General features: G+C 38.2%; 1 long non-coding RNA gene across 2 annotated transcripts in view; it reads left to right on the forward strand.

The window, feature by feature from the left end:
- LOC142829847 (uncharacterized) overlaps positions 1–17,809 on the forward strand; it is a 173,636-nt gene that overhangs the window by 29,849 nt on the left and 125,978 nt on the right. The window contains exons 2-3 of one of the 2 annotated variants that reach the window (XR_012904704.1): positions 1,915–2,020; positions 10,732–10,923. This is a non-coding gene — a long non-coding RNA (uncharacterized LOC142829847). Of the gene's footprint in view, positions 1–1,914; positions 2,021–10,731; positions 10,924–17,809 lie in introns of those variants that run through there. The other variant, XR_012904703.1, reaches the window with a different exon arrangement.

The raw sequence follows: 17,809 nt of genomic DNA on the forward strand, positions 1-17,809 counted from the left end.
CGTATGGGAGGGGGTTCAGGGTTTAGGTTCTTGGCTGGGGCAGGGGGTTAGGGTGCAGAAGAGAATCATTTTGTCAGCACTTACCACTGGTGGCTTCCAAAAGTGACCAGCATGTCCCTCTTGCTGTGGTTGCTGGCATCGGGATTGGGGGTCTCCAAGCACCCTTGGAGCTCCCAGGGGCTGCAAGCTGTTTCCCAGAGCAGTGTGCAGCAAGGGCAGGCAGGAAGCCTGCTTAGCCTCACTGCAGTGTTAGAGACGAAAGCTGAAGAGTACGCTAGTTGGTGTCAATCTCTGTGTGTGTTTATGCATCTACAAATATGGGTATGTCCACACAGCAGGGCTTAACTCAAAATAAGCTACACACACTGAGCTACATCAATTGCGTAGCTTATTTTGAAACTGGGAGCGTCTAAACAGCTCTTATTTCGAAATAGAGCACTCTTCCTCCGACTTCCCTCATTCCTTGTATGATGAGGGTTTCAGGAGTTGGAGTAAGAAGTCCTCCAGCTTGACAGTATTTTGACATTATTTCAAAATAACTGCCTGCTGTGTAGACGCAGACTAAGTTATTTCAAAATAACTCTAGTTATTTTGAAATAATGTTGCTGTGTAGATGTACCCTATTTCTCCTATAGATTACTAAAACTTCTGAATTTCATTCTGGATGGATACCATTTGAATATTTATGATTTATGTACATTTCCATCTGAGGAAGTCAATTAACTCTCTTTCAGAAGACCTAGATCTGTATAAAGTGGAATACTGTGCAAAACAGGAAATTATCTGGGAATGGCTTATTAAAATTGTAACTACATAAAAAAGATCATTTATTCTTTTTTGTACTTATAAAATGTCAGTTGAATAAACCAGTTCTGTTCCAAACCCAAGTGGAAAGTATTGTTGCTATCAACAAATCTACCACAAATTCAAAGAAAAGAAAACTTTTCAATGTTTTGCTTTAAATCCTCTTGTGACAAAATCGTATTTTTTTTTTTACTGTGTAAAGTTGAGAGAGGTTCATTAATTGATGTTCATTTCTTTAGTTTATGTATTGGCAGCCAATGCAGGTCCATGAGCTCCAATTTAATGTTATCCATTGTGAAATGCCATTGGATAAGAAAAGTGCCATATTCAGCTCAGACAATGAAGCTTGTATAGTTCCATAGGGCATATCAGAATTATCTGTGGTTTTTAGGTAAAAAAAGGCACAGATAATTATGGTGAGGTCAGCATCAAAGACAAAATATGCAGATGGAGAAAAGGTTGTAACGTCTAAAAGGGTAGTCCAGGATTAGTAATACACCTCTGTTGCGCACCTGTGTTATGAAGATGGTCAAACTCCTCTAATATCAGTGCCTTGTTTAATTCTGATTAAATTCTGTCTGCTTCTCCAAGTCACCATTATTATTGTTAATTCTTTTATTACACTAGCATCTAGGATACAGATCATGGATCTGGATTTCGTGTCAGGTGTCATGATCAATGGTATCAAAACCTGATGCTAAAGCTAAAAAAACTAGCATGAACTCTCTATATTTCACCTTGAAATTCAATTTCAAATAACCCCCAAATATTTAAGCAAAAATCTAATAAAAATGTGCTTTATTTGGCTTTGCATAAGAATTAGAACTGACTGGAGAATTTCTCTTGAAATTAAATTAAAAAAAGAATATCCCCCCCCCCCCCCATTTTCCCACCAATTAATGATGAACCATGACCCTTCTATGACTTTCAAGGAAGCCTGGTTAGAGTTTTGTTTTGTCAAGAAAGTCAGTCATGGCACCCAAAATGGGGCTGAAGATTGCTGATAGGGTTTGAGCAATGTTTTGATCATCATGAGGACAGAAGGTCTGGATATGAAGCTTGTTATGAACATGAAACTTACTTGATTTCATCATTGCAAATATTTTGCAGGGCTTGTAATGATGTTTGTGGTTCAGAGCAACGGAAAAGTGTAAACAAGGTGCCAGTGTTTGTGTGGGATAACTCTGGTTTAAAGAAATAATTCTGCCCAAGACAGGTAAGAGACTGCTTCTGTGTTTATGGAGAAATGTAAGGTTCCAAAAGATTCTTATTTAGCAGATAATGGTAGCGAAAGAATTGCATCAGACTAAACTAGAAAAGTTGAAGCAATGCTGTAGTTTTGTATTTTGTAAGTAGCAGATTCCTGAAACTTCTCCTTTTCAGTTTTTTTTTCACTTGTGTTTTATTTATTTTGCTTCTACTGTAGGCAACAGTGCCTAACCAGGGTAATTATTGTGTATTTCTAGTTTACTTCAGATTTTGATTCAATCAGAATCCCTAAATCTGACAACCTATAATCAAACAAAGGGAGTACTCTAGTAGGTAGAGATTAACAGAAGGGAATTAAACTGTCGTTTTGCAGTAGCTTAGACCAATATGAAAGCCCATTTATGAGTTTCTCAATAAATATCCCTTTTGTTTTGTCTAATTGCTGGTTTGAATGTATCAGACTCATCAATGGGATTAGGGTTAATAGATGTTTGGTCACGCATAATATGCAGAGGAGGAATCTGATACGTGCGCGCGCGCGCACACACACACACACACACACACAAATTGCACTTAATGAGCTTAGCAAATGTTTGCCATATTTTTAATGAACCCTAGGGCTGTCATTTAGAAATGCTTAGCAACTGCTTTTCCATCCTTGAAAATAGAGCAACCGAAGGACATTAACACTACGTACACCATAAATAAAGTGAGCTATTTAAAGATGCCAACCAGGAGGTGGGAATGATGACATTTTCTGTGTAGGAGCCAGTGACACTTAACACTCCGGGTGTGTGTTAGATGTGTGACAACCCAGATGGACATCTTTGGTTTCCTAAAGCGGATGGGTGTGAGGTTTTTGGGAAGCTCAAGTAACCTCTTATTTAAAAAAGAAAGTCAAACCTGTTTGATTCAACCTTCAAAATAATTCTACCCGTTTCCCCCCCTTTCTCATCTCCTTGCCAAATAGCCACAGAGAGGATTTTAAAAGAGCAGATTATTTTGTTTGCATCATCTCCTCCTGAGCTCATCATTTCTGCCTTTGCCATTAAGCTGAATGCTCGCTTAAATCAGTGATGCATCAAAGAATGGGCAAACTCCGGGGGATTGATTGCACAGTAGATTTAATGATCCATTCTTTAGCCTGTGGGACCTGAGCCTGAAACCAAAGCAGGCTAGAGTAATGGGGAATTATTGGAGCAAACCATGTGTCATGTGGTGTGGATATTTTGACTGGACCTAACAGAATCAGGTTTTCCTCAGGGAAGAGCCTGATTCGATATACTAATGCAAAAAATGCCATTCAGATGGATTACCTCTGGAACAAATGAATGATTTTAAGACTTTCAGTTGCCATAGAGGCAGTGTATATGAGGTTTTCTGTCTGCACATAAAAATCTTTGAAATATCAGCTTTTAAAGCCTTGGAAGAAGAGAGAATTTTTTTCAAAACGTAGCCTAGTCTTTAAATGCATGGCCCTGCTGTGATCAGTCAAGTCAGGCCCTGCTGTGTCATGTGGGTAATACTTTTTATTTGAATAGCTAAAAGAAACAGTATCATTAGCCTAGGGAATTCACAGATGTCCCCAGATAAGGCTGTGACTTTTTTATTTGAAAACTTGTTTCACTATCTCATTTTTAGTTAATCCAATAATAAAACCCCGTGTACTGTCTCTGGCACACTGAAATGACTTGCCAGGATAGTGGGGAATTACATTATTTTTTAGCAAGTGGTGGTTTAAAAGAGAAAATGCTTCCTATAACAGTTTTTTCTCCCCTTTAATCAATGCAAACCTGAGTACACCTGATATGCTGCAACATATTTTTTTTTAATTTGCTTTCATGGTGCTTCATGCCTGGGATGGGTAGATCAGGGTCTGTTTCTGTTGATTTTCTTTTTCACACTTCAAATACAATGAAGCACCTGCTCTTTATTTTGGTACACATTTTCCTAAATCATGAAAGAAATTATATCTGTTTCTTTTAAAATAAAATGGTTTAGAGTGGGATTAGATGATTTGCGCGATTGCTAATGAGATATGAAGCCTCTAACCTATGAGCTGAAGTCTGTCAAAGGTTACCAATGACAGAAAATCACTCCCATCTAATAGCTATCCTGTGAAATTACTTGCTCTTAATCTTGTCCTTTTTGTGATAAAGCATTCACCTCACAAAAACTCACTGCCACCACCTGTGGTTATAGAGGTGACCGAATACAAATGAGGATTGATCTGCTAGAAAAGTGGATGCTCTGAAGTGTCAGTGATGGGTAACTTGTACTGCTACAGTCTGTGACTTCTTTGGATAGGTGGCTTTGTTTTCCAGTTCTCCTTCTCACTTGGCCTCTTGCATCACCACTGAATCCAGTTAACATGGCTTGTGTAAATGTACTGCTTTATTTCTATTGGGCCAATAGACCCCTGCAAGTCTTTTTTTGTAGAAGCTCCAAGGTTATTAAATCCTTGAAAATGGTCAATCCTTCTCTTTTGTTTCAATAAAAGAAAAAAAAGTGTTATTAAAGAGTGCCATCTTCTCTCAATGAAAACTGAAATCCTTCATCTGCAAAGCACTGTGACATGAGGACTCGCCTTCCAATGCCAAAATCCCTAGTGCTCAATCCGATTTTGGGCCTGTTCATGCTGACCTATTAAGTGGATGCTGGAGATGACAGTGGAGGAAAAAAAGGCCCAATGGACAAGTAGGCAAGTTCAGGACAAGATGGACTGACCCTGAGAATTCTCAGGCCAACTACCCAAAGGAGGCAGAAGGGACTCTCACTACTCTTCAGAAACAAGGCATAGAGCTACTTCAGGGAAATCCCTGCCTGTTTCTAATCAAAAGTCCCATGAATTTGAGGGAGGGAATGAATGAAAGAAGGTATTGATGGAAGAAGAGAGACAGAAGAAGAGAAGACGGAGTGGGAGACCCTGCGATCGTTGCTTTGAAACCTTGAACTTGGCTGTGTTTTCCACACACAAAAGGCACAGAAAATATTAGTTGCTGCTTCTCCACCCATTGTCCAAAATACAGTGGTTCATGTACATTGGGAAATCACCACCAATGTCACTACAGTAGAGGACTCTATCCTTGGAATAGGCTTTTCAGCTATCATCTCTGGGGGTGGGGAAAGATTGTGATAAATTGTCCTTTGTTCAACTGATCAACACTATTTTCTTCTGCTGTTGAAGTCAGTAGAAGGGGAAGTCGCTTAGCATCTTGAAGGTGGCTCTCTACTTTTGGCAGCATTGGGCACTATGTACATTAGCCCAGAGAGGAAGAGTTAAATCTTGAGATCTTGATTCAGTTTGTTCAGTTTTTAATCTGATACAATCTGAGTAAACACTTCCATGGTTCCACTCAGTATCCAGCATAGAATGCACTAAAAATATTATTTTTTTCCAAAGAAAAAGGAATTGAACACTTATCAACCCAAAACAGATCTGAGGAGGATTTACAAGGCTTGTCTTTAAAGTGAAAACTTTCACTAGTGTGACACCATATACTGTGTGTGTGTTCGTGCATTCATGTGTGCACACCGTGTAGAATCCACAAAAAGCTCTGTAAGTTCATCATGGAACATCTCCTAAATGATAGTCTCCTATAAATCAGTAAGATTGATGCTGTTGCATTGGTCAGCATGTAAAATAACATGTCATCAGTACAGAACGTGATGTGCAGAGTATCAGTGTAACTTGAAATTCATAGCACTTTAACACCTGTTTCCATAGCTACAGTGTAATCCAGACATCTGAGAGGCTAGCCTGCCTTTTCCAGGCCTGTCATTTCAGGGAAATAAATTAAGAAAGCTGATGACAAGACCTGGATTATACAATTTCTTTAAAGTATAGCAACCAGACCTGAAATCTAACCAAGAATGAACATAGTTCAGGAAATGGGTTTCATCCATTTCGTCTGTAACCTTTGTGAGAGAATTTGAATGCAGCCTCCTTTATTTCTCCCCCCGCCCAATGATATTGTACGTTACACCTGGCAGATGTATTTGTGTCATATTTCTCAAATTTTTTGAGGTGATATTGGATTCTTAAGTGAATCTTAGGGGGGGAATAAACAGATGGAAAGATGGGAAGAAGCAGGGGTAGAGAAGAGATACAGTTAAGCGAATGCTTAAAGGGCAAATCTTCAGTGCCAGACGCTTAGTTATTTGCATATGCACAATATGTTTCTGTCTACAGGCATATTTTCACAGTCTGTGTGTATTCCTATGTCTCTATATTTATCTGTATCTCCAGTAACATATGTATAACTATGAATAGAGTTGGGGTGTTTGCTGGATGATTTATGGACCTACTTTAAGAATTCTGCGTTAAATATGCAGTGGCATTAGAGAATGAGCAGATCTTGTGCTTATAAGGAAATCGGAAAGACATACAGGGACAGGCTTTCAAATCTGCAGAATATTTGTTCTTATTTTTATATACACATACTGTACTTAGAGCACATATACATATTTGCATGTGCATGTGTATGTTTTCTAGGCCATTCATTTTGGAATGTTTTTTGTAAAATGTGACTGATGACAAGCCCGGTGTTTGGAGCATGGAAGAAAAAAAGATACTCTGTGAAATGTGCTCTCTCACTCAAACAGTTTAGTCAACTTACTGGAGAACAGCAAGCATCACAAGTTGCATTTAAACCTCTTTATCATTCCAAGGGATTTATTTTGTGAAATTCCAGAGGGAGGAGGGAGAATGCTATGTGAAGGTCTCATAGCTGGCTAAGTTATAGTATCTTATTTTAAGCATGCAAAGGGCTTGTGCGGTTGAACACTTTTATGTCTAGATCTTGCAGGATCAGGGCCATAATGAGTAAATGGTATACTGTAAAACACACAAAAATCTAGACTAGAAAGGAGAATGCATTCCTTAGTAGCTGATCTGTCTTGAACATTTAGCACAATGTAATTTATAAAGCCAAATCTTGTTTGCTTTGGTCATCTCAGTAGCTAATGAAATAAATAAGCGTGCTTGCATGAATTTAGAGATTTAAAATGGGTGAAGTAATATGTTTTATTGGACCTCATCCACCTTGTGTCTCTAATATCCTAGGACCAACACAGCTGCAACAACACTACAGACACATGGATTTAGTCAAGCAAGATTTATGTTGTACATAGTAGTTTAGATGTGTAAATTTCCCTAGCTTCCTCTCGTACAAATAAATCCTCGTCTGTAGCATAATTATAGCAGGAATGCCACAACGGTCAAGTGGTCTGCTTTAAAAAAAAAAAAAAAATCCTAAGCCATAGTGTATAACCTATAACCTTCCCTAATGGATTCATAAAAATAAATTCTGGGTTGAAACATGGCTTATCAGCTTGAAGGAGAGTTAATTGGATACAGGACACATTTTTGAAGATTTTTTTTATAGCCCTTGAAGACAAGAAAATATTAATTTAAAAAATGCATTATTTTCTCCTCTAAAGCAGATAATTGTTTTAATTGAAGTTTTGTAATTGATTTGTCTGTTAGATAAAATAACTTAAATGCTTGTTGTTCCTCAAAAGTTAAGAGCCCAGTTTAGCTGTAATTTCACTTTCACCTTCACCTCAAAACTGTGTTGCTGTTCACAGATAAAGCTTCTCCCCTCCTCCCCCCATGCCCATGTAATATAGAGTTTTAGTATGCAGGCTTTGATCTGACAGGTTAAAACTATTACACTCTAATGGGTCAATGATCCATAAGCTAAACACACTCAATTTAAGCCTTGACCCGATAAACTGAAATGTCTTAGTAGGAGCTGTTATGGACTATTGAGTGAATAATAAAATGGACATTTTGCAGTGCCTGTGTGATCTACTATGTATTTGAGAGAGTTTGTGAGTGAGTGAGCAAGTGAGTGAGTGTGTCTCTGTTCAAGAACTCCTCCTAAACAGTCAGAGCTAGGACCACCAAATCTTCTTAGAATAACTTAAAGAAAGGAAAGAGCTTGGTTGTGCCAGGAAAATGGAAGGTGCCAGGAATGGGATTGCTTCTCATAAAACCATGCAGAAAAGAGACTCACCAGGCAGGTGAAAGAGATTGGATAGGGGTGCCTCCTCCCCTGTCCAGTACTGCCCTACCCCAAGTTTCCCATCCTCCGAGGTACCCTTTAGGAAAGGTGCAGCTTTGTTTAAGAACATTATTGGCTGTTCTCCTTTATTAGGGAATGAGGGGAAAGGGCAGAGTTTTCTGCATTCCTCATGCTGACTTGGGAGCTCAGGGGGCAGATGAACATGGATTTGTGCCAGCTGGGGGACATGCACCCTTCCCCTAACTGTGACTGCTGTAGTGGTCATGGAGAGGCTCTTGGTCTCACCTGGGACCAAGTTGCTGCTGTGAAGAGACAATCCATTCTAGTTTCCAGCTGGAGCAACTGAACAACATAATTTGGGGAGTCTTAAAATTCTGTAACTTTTTATGCTGTTCAGATCAGCATGCTGAGGCAGCATAGAGTGTAAGGGGATATATATGTGTCATAGAGAAAGAGAACGTTCTGATAAAAAGGGAGAAAGAAGCCAAAAAAAATCCTCTTAATGTATAGTAAAATTTACCACTGATCTTTAAAATGTCACAATCGTATCTTTACTTTGACCTGCTTTGTGTGTTTGATGTAATGTTCATGCATCTGAGAGAAGATTTGGATATTTTTATGTAATTTATAGCGTAATATACTTTGCCAAAATTTTTGATGGTACTACTACTTTGTTTATTCCATTGCTCTGTATTGTGATGGGCTGGACAACTCACTAATTACTGTTTTTATAGGGTAAAGTAAGCAATGTCCATTTAAAGTATGGAGAAAAGAAGGCTGCATAGGAAACAGATAGAATTGACATTTAAGACTTTCCTCTCAAAGCAGTAATTGCCAAAATTAAATGAATATAAAGACCAACGCAGGATACAAATAATCAATTGCTCTACCAAAAATGGCAATGAATATAAACAATTGTAGATTAAGCAACCACCATAGTAACCCAAAATTCTCATCACAGTCCTCCTCAAATGTCATAGCGAAGATCACAAATAACCCGTACCATTTTTCCAGAATAGTTATTAGTTAAATCACATCTTAGCTTTACTGCATGAAATCTGATAAATTGAAAAGTAGCAAACGTGTGTATGGAAAAGTAGAAGGAATACAGTAATGCAGAAACACTTTATTAGAAGACGAGCTATATCCCAAGGGATGTTAATCAGTTATTAGATAACTAATTAAAGAGAAGGATAAAAAGTAGAAGAAAATTTACTGTACTGTGTGAGACACAGAGCGCCATATATAATGATGCAAAAATCAAAGCGAATGGCAACACAGAACAAGATATGTATTTATCCATAGCAGGAATAGATGAATAATTTTTGGAAGGAAAAAACCTTGAGCACAAACCTATACCCCTACACTAAACCAATCCTAGGTGCTTTTTTTTTTTTTTTTTAATGTCCATATTGACTTGGAAAAAGGAATTCCCCTCATATGACCTCCTTTCTCTTGACTACTAACACGGATCCTCTGTGGCTTTTGGTTTTCATGACCCTTCCATATGCCTTCTAGTTAGGAGGGTTGTTGGTAACTTTAGATGGAAGAACTGGATATACTGAAGGCCTATGGTTGGGTATGGAGAGATGCCTGAGGATATTTGGTGACCCAAAGGACCCTCCCTCATGAGAAATTTGCATGTAAGGGTCCAAATTGAAGTGAAAGAAATACTAATAGTTCCATCATACCTGGACTATAATTCTCCTCCAACCCAATGAAAAACTCTTTCTCTGCCATATATGTAGTAAAATAAACACCTAGACTATTTTGTTCTTGTTTTCACTCTCTCTTTTTCCATTATTTTATTTTCTTATCTTCTCTGTCATATCCACCATTTGGAATGACTAGATTTCTCTTTCAGGGATCAGATAAGGGGGGCAGCAGTAGCCCCTGGACATATTGAAAATTTTGGCTTTACTGATGGCACCAGATAATCTGGATACAGATTCTTTCTCTTAGCTTCCTTTCTGCCTGAGAGAGAATGGGATCACTCCAGTGCTGTTATTAGACTTGTCCATTTTAAAGCCCTTTTTTGTTTCCTATATTTTTTTGAACAAGGGACAAAACATAAAGAGAAAATTTGAGCCAAAGATTCCTTTTCAGCCAAAAATTGGATTCCGTTTACCCAAGATTTACCTCAACAAAACCAAGGTTGGGACTTAATTTAACACCATTTCAGAAAGCAACTTACTGCAAGACTTACCTACCCTTCTACCATAGCTCATCAATTGTTGGCATTCCTCTGGCAAGGAGAAATGTCAAGGAGAAGATCTGGGTCCCTAGTCCTTCATTACTCAAACCTGTATCCAGTATATGTGGGGTTTTTTTTAATAACTCTGCTTATGTTCAGGCCTTTTGGTCTGTTCAGTCCCAGAACTTTCTGGTATGCTTAGAGACCTTCATTCAGAAATCCACCTGTACCCTTATAGCTTTTTGAAAACCTGGCTTTTGGGCTCTTTAATACTATGAAAAAAAGGAGGGAGTGGGAAGACATCTTTTCCAGGGACATAAGACTTTTATGCAGATCTTTTCCAACCTCCCATCTCCAGGTTCAGTCTGTTTAAATAAATAGCATGGCAGTTAAAGCTGGAGCTAGGTCTTACTCTGTAATCTAATCATCTGGAGTCAAAATGTGCCAGAGAGAGCATTTACTGACAAAATTTAAAATCAAAGTTTCTTTCTCTAGCACAATTGGCTGGATGCCAGGGCAGAAGCTGGTCCTATCTCTGTAAAAGATGCAGCAGTTGTCCTCACCCAGAATTAGAATGTGTCAGAGGCAGCAGCTGCTTTTCCTCACCTCAAACACAAATGGCTGGATGGTAGGCAATTTGGGGAAGAAAGACCAAGATTTAGAACTACTGGGACTGTCATGGTTGAGGTAAGCATCTCTAAATATTTCTAAGGACACACACATCCTTCACTTTCTTCAAGATTCTGGTATGGGAATTAGCTAACTATCCGATAGACCCAATGTTTTTTATGTGATTTTTCTGTCTTGTTTTAAACAGCTAATCGCTCAAGTCTATACATGTAAGCATGACTCAGCAGTGGCAGCGGTGTTTGGGGACAAGGAAATGTAGCTGCTATTATCTTAGTGATCTGGTAAAACAAACTTCCTGTGCATGTGCACATGTGCAAACTTTTTTTCTATATTCCACATAAGGACCTTCTAGGGTCAATAGATGATTAAGGACAGTACTCTTTGTGATGCCTTGAGTTAATCATTGCCTAGCAAATGCCACAAATATAATTTGTTGTGGTTTCATTTAAATTATTGCAATTTTACTGAAGAAGAATCTGAAGGTGAATTTCTGGGCTAAAATATTCAGCCAATTTTAAGGTATCTCTAATGCATTGACTTTTTTACTCTGTTCTCAAATTAATTTGTTTATCCAGCATGACAGCATGAAACCTGATAAACAAAGCTGTGGAAAAATCCCACTTGGCACGCACGCTCTCATACTTTGTTTACTGTGTAACGTCTATAATGTGTATTTATGATATTATCTTATGTGTCGGTTTGGAAAATAAAAAAAATATTTAAACAAGAAAAAAGATCCCTAAGCTTCCAAAACTCACAAGCTGATGGAAGGCTTAATTATAGTTACTTGCTGTTATTTTTCAAAATATGCAAGATCCCAACTGTCTTCAAAAGGATTTTGAGGGGTTCTTGTACTCCAAAAGAAAAGAATCACATTTTGAGGCAACGAGTATTTTAAAAGTGCTTGTCTTTTGCCCCTCTCAGCTGTAGAATCTCAACCTTGATCTCTGTAGTTAACACCAGTTCATAAATATTGTCCAGAAAAATTTGTACTGATGGCTGCTCATTCGTGCCAGTCTATGTGACCACTTCAGAGTTAACTGACCACTTCTAAATGGCTTTTCAACCCAGAGTGTTTAAGGATAGATGAAGAAGCTAGCAGTTTTAACACCTACCTGGAGCATTCTAGTTGACCTAACAGAAAGAATTAAACTATACCAAGCAATAGTTGAACACGGGCCATAAAGGCATGCCTATCTGTTTTTATTCCGTACTAGATGTACCCGGCATTGCTCGTTAACTCTAACTTTTTGTTTTTTGGAAAATAAAATGAAAATGTAGATGCTTCCATTTAAATCATTGCTCTGGGGTGGGATAAGGGATTCATTATGCAGGCTGCCCCAAGGGAGAGAGGACTATCCCAGCCCTCTGTCACTGTAGTAGCTTGGGGCCAAGCGAGAAGCTCCTCTCCATAGCTGCTGTAGCTACAGCAGACACAGCCGGGGAAGAGTGCATGTCCCTCAGGTGGGACAGATCTAGGTGGTTCTGCACCCCGTACTCGCAAGCTAGAGTGAGGAATGCAGCAAATTGTGCACTTTCCCCTTGTTCCCTGATGAAGGGGAACAGCCACCAATGTTCCTGTATGAATTGGGCACCTGGGGGCTGGGGGTTCCACACTGGGGCAGTCACGGCAACCAATTCCTTTCATGTACTTGATGATTGTTTCTCTTCTGTGTGGTTTTCTGAGAATCAGTTCCATTCCAGGTGCATCCAATTTTCCTGGAACAATCAAACCCTTACCTTGTTTTAAGTTATGATAAGAGGAAGCTGCATGCCAAATTTGGTGGTCCTAGCTCTTATTGTTTAGGAGGCATTCTTGAGCAAGCAGGAAGACAGATAAATGCTCTCAGATATATAGTAGATGAGGGCTTGCATTGCATAACTTGACTCTTTGGTGACCAGTTCTCTCTAGCAAGTGTTTGTCCAACCTGTTTCTGAAAGCCAATGATGGGATTCTATACACTCCCTATGTAACCTACTCCAGTGCTCATTGATGCCTGTATTTAGTACTGCAGCTCTTTCAGGTTTTGAGTGGACACAGAAATTCCATAATAGTGCAGGTCAACCGGGGCTTACTGATATTTTTACCTGGCTTGAAGAAGCAGAGAAGGGCTGGAAATCCCCACTTGAGATTATTCATATGAGTCTCCAGTAGTATTTTTAGGGTCCAAGAAATTTTCTTTAAGGTTCATGTAGGCAGCCTACAGACTGAATCCAAACAATAATCCTGTTGAAGTAGCTTCAGGGGGTAGCCGAGTTAGTCTGTTACAGGAAAAAAAACAACAAATGGCCTGGTAGCACTTTATAGACTAACAAAACATGTAGATGGTATCATGAGCTTTCATGGGCACAGCCCACTTCTTCAGATGACTGGAGTTATGAGTTTAGGATGTGTATACCCAAAATAAATAGGAGAGGAGGAAGGGAAAAAGAGAGGGGGGTGGGAGACAGAGAGCGGAGGGAATCAGTAAGTATCTGAAGATTGGGTAGTTAAACCAAAGCAGATAAGAATCAAAGTCAATAGACAGACTCCCAGGTCAGGAAGGATATTACACAAAGAGCTGTTTGCACCTTCAATGGTTGTTAAATTGATAGTGTCCCAACCAACTTATATCACAATTAAGTCCATTAGCATGTGAATTAAATTTGTGGATGAACTCTAATTCCAATGCTTCCCTGTGGATCTGGCTTGTAGAACTGGTTTGTGACAAGACAGCTACTTGGCGATCTTTTAAAGTGTGATGTAGAAGATTGAAGTGCTCCCAATTGGTTTCTGTATGTTTCCTTTATGTATATCTGATTTGGGTCCATTGATTCTTTCCCACAGAGACTGTCCAGTTTGTCCTACATATTTAGCAGTGGGGCACTGCTGGCATTTGATGACATAGATCAAATTACTGGTTGTGCAATCAAATGACCTTTTGATTTGGTGGCTTACGTTGTTGGCTCCAGTGATGAATTTGCCAGTATAGCTGTGTGGGCAGAGTTGGCATCGTTTTTGGTTGCAGGGCTGGGTTCCTGGAGTCTTATGATGTGGTTGTGTGGTATGGTTACCGGAAAGAATTTGTTTCAGGTTGGGCGGTTGTCTGTAAGCAAGAATAGGCTTTTCTCCCAAGGCCTCTGAGAGTGAGGGATCATTTTCCAAGATGGGTTGTAGATTGTGTATAATGCGTTGGAAGGGTCTGAGTTGTGGACTATAGATAATAACAAAAGGAGTTCTGTTATTTTCTCTTTTGGGTCTGTCTTGAAGTAGTTCATGTCTGGGTACTTTTTTGGCTCAGTCAATTTGTTTTTTCACTTCTCCAGGTGGGTATCTCAGTTTTAGGAATGCTCTGTAAAGATCCTGTTCTTGATTGTCTTGGTCTGTGGGGTCGGAGCAAATCTGGTTGAATTTTAGGGCTTGGCTCTATACAATAGACTGAGAAATGTGTCTGGGATGGAAAGCTGGAGGCATGAAGGTAAGTGTAGCAGTTGGTGGGTTTCTGATATAGGTTGGTGGAAATGTGTCCATTATTTAACTGTACTGTAGTGTCCAGGAAGTGGATTCTGGTGTGGACTGGTCCAGGCTGAGGTTGATGGTGGGGTGGAAGTTGTTGAAATCCTTGTGGAATTCTTCAAGAGTCTCTTTTCTGTGGGTCCACATGATGATGTCATCGACGTAGCGTAAGTGAAGTAGGGATGATGGGGGCGAGAGCTGAGGAAACATTGTTCAAGGTCAGCCATAAAGATGTTGGTATATTAAACTCATAACTCTGGTCAGCTGTGCCCATGAAAGCTCATGATACCATCTACATGTTTTGTTAGTATATAAAGTGCTACCAGGCCATTTGTTGTTGTTTTTTCCTGTTGAAGTATGCCCTTCATTCAGTAGGACATGCCTATTATCTATAATACAATCTGAGAAGAATGAAGTTCTATATAGAAGGCCGGCACAATGCATACCTTCCACTTAAGTCTCACTTGTGCCCTATTTGAAAGCCCAAATGAAGCTGAAGTGGTTCATAAGCCTTATGATGGTCCTGTGTACAGGAGTAAATGTTACCCTAGAAGCATGACATCCTAAAATCCTTCAGGCAATTGTGTATGCAATGTGTGAGCATGCAAATAAGAAATAATCTGCCTAAATAGCCAATTAGATGCACAGCAACCTGATTATATATACATCCAGTCATTGTGCATGCAAATTGGATGCTCAATTGTGTGCACAATTTTAAAATCAGCCCCTCTGTCTTAGTAGGACCCTATCATTCTCATTTTGTACTAATCAACGCCTTTTTAAAATCCTGATTAGTCAATAATTATAATTTCTTCAGCTTGTAACTTAAGTCTGTAATGAAATTACCTCTGAAAAGATGCAGTTTTAATAATGCACCAAACAAGCAAAGAAATGCAATTGAGGTAAGACTTCTTGATAGAGAATAAGCAAAACCTGAAGGTCTAAAGAATTTTGAGAGCATGATATTTGCAGAGAAAGAGAAGTTGTTACATTACAGAAGTGTTTTTAAAAGGCATTAATTCCATATTAGAGACTGGTATGTAGGTAATCCTAAATAAATTCCATATTGAACAGTGTCTTCTACATCAGTGTATACGTATGTACTATTGCCAGTTAAACACTTGTTGTTTCATTATGAAATGAGAAATGTAATAGTCAGCAAGCCAGAATTTTCAAAAGGGTGCAGTATCCACAATCAAGGTCAGATTTTTTTTGGCAAAAGAGCTCTTAATTTTGGGTGCCTAAGCCTTTTTCAACAATCTGCCTCTTATTCTGGTGCCTAAATAGGAGTATTTTGAAAATCTGTTTCTAGTTGTTGGTGCTTGAAAATTTGACCAAGAGCTCTTTTGAAAATTTGAACCAAAGTAATTCCAGTATCTAAAATTACCATAGCATCAGGAATATTCTTTTTACCTTGGATAGGGATTGAGGATTTACAGTAGAGCTCCCTAAATCTATTGAAAACATGCGGGGGTAGGGAGACGGTTGCTGACCTTTACCACAGTAATACCAAATTTCTGTTTAACAGACAATATGTAATTTGCTCTTTTATGTTCTGCTTTAACATCTACTGCATTAATTCTTGAAAAGACTGTTACATTTTTATGTAGATATATAAATAAAAAATAAGTACAAAGCATTAGCCAGAGAATTTCAATGCTTCTTATCTATGCTTACATAAAGAATGCATAACATGCTGATAGAAATATTTGCTCTAGACATGAGTCACCAAGTCCAGTTACTGTTACAGTTCCCATTAAAAAGCAAATCTCATTGAATGGAAAGGGAAATTTCTATACACAAATCAATGTTATATGTGTGTCAATTTAACATTAGCTGTCATTAATTTTCCCATTTTATGTCCATTAAAAATCACTTTTTGCAATGCAAACTGCTTTCAAGGGCATGTTTTCAGTCCAACCTTTGATGTATGCACCCATAAGTTTGTGAGGACAATTATATGCACCCAAAATTTTGTGTGTGTACAAGCAGTATTTAACTATCCAGACTGTGCCCACAGATATGTCTTGCATGCACAAAATACATTTTGCAATTTATGCTGACAAAATGTGCAGTACAAATTTAGAGGCCACTTTTGTAAATGTGGTTCTTCCAATTACTATTATCAATTTATTGCACAGGATGCCACATGCAAGCAATTTAGTTTTTTGTTTTTATTCTAGTTGAATAATTTGCATATACATGTGTTACAGAACAAAGCTTTTACTTATTAGCATTAAAGACCTGAAAAATTGACTCTGCTTTGGTGATTTAATGCTCAACTTGAGGAAGGTTAAATCACTTATTGGAAAATCCTGGATAATGTTATAAAATGATGTGGCAAATTGATATTGCCATTAAGTACTCTGTTTTATTTTATTATACTAATATTATTTATCCAAGACCAGTATGGAGAAATTCCTTCAACTGGGATAAGCTGGCATAGCTTCACTGATTTCAACAGGGCTTTTTTTTAAAAAAGAGCTTTTAAAATCTAGATCTTTTAAAAATTACCATGAAAATGATAAAGACTGTAATATCTTTTTATTGCTATGTTCATTCCATGTTAAACCAGTTGTTAGTGACATGTCTTCAGTTATGAATTGTAAAAACAGGCTGTTTCCCTTTGGGTACTTGGCTGCTACCTGCTATAAACCAAACATATTTTATATGTTGCCTCATAACACAAACTGGTATCTCACGTGTTGTCCCAAACCCTCATCTTAATTCCAGTTTCTTTGACTTTATTCCATTGCCAGAAGCAAAAAAAAAAATCCATTACAAGTTGTCCTCTTGTTGCTGTCGTCTTCTGATTTGTGTTCCACTGATGGGCCAAGATGTTGCTGTGAGAAATTCCCAAGTAAAACATATATAGCATTATCGAAATTATTATTCCTGAAACTTATGATCATAAACAGAGCATATGGTGGACTTAAATTGGATATATAATTTATTTCTACTCCTTCTGGATGACCTTTCATAACTCAATTATTCTGTCACCATGAATTATGAAATCATTAGAAGTTGTATAAACAATATATTTCAGGTGATAGGTATATTAATGGGTACATACTGAGTCTGAATTGCAAAATTTGAATCTAGATTTTCAGAACCATGATATTTGTGCTTAGACAATTTGCAAAATTTAGATCTAGGTGTATTTTTGAAACATCCTTAAAATGTGTGTTTGTTTCTGTCTGTCTGTCTGTCTCCAGTCCAACATTGGTCTCTGACCATAAATTCCATAAATGTCATTGGAAAGCCCACGTGACTTTAAGGAGAAAAGATGTGAATTTCCTTTTGTTCATCTACTCTCAAACCCCTTTGATGCTCAAGATTATGGCATTATGATCTATCAGGCAAATGTTTGGTTCATTTTCTGACTTTTTCCCCCTTAGAAATCAGTTTGTCTGATTTGGTGTGTCTGAGAAATAGCAAATTGGTGGT

The sequence above is a fragment of the Pelodiscus sinensis genome, chromosome 6, assembly GCF_049634645.1.
Source record: "Pelodiscus sinensis isolate JC-2024 chromosome 6, ASM4963464v1, whole genome shotgun sequence".
NCBI lineage: Eukaryota > Metazoa > Chordata > Testudines > Trionychidae > Pelodiscus > Pelodiscus sinensis.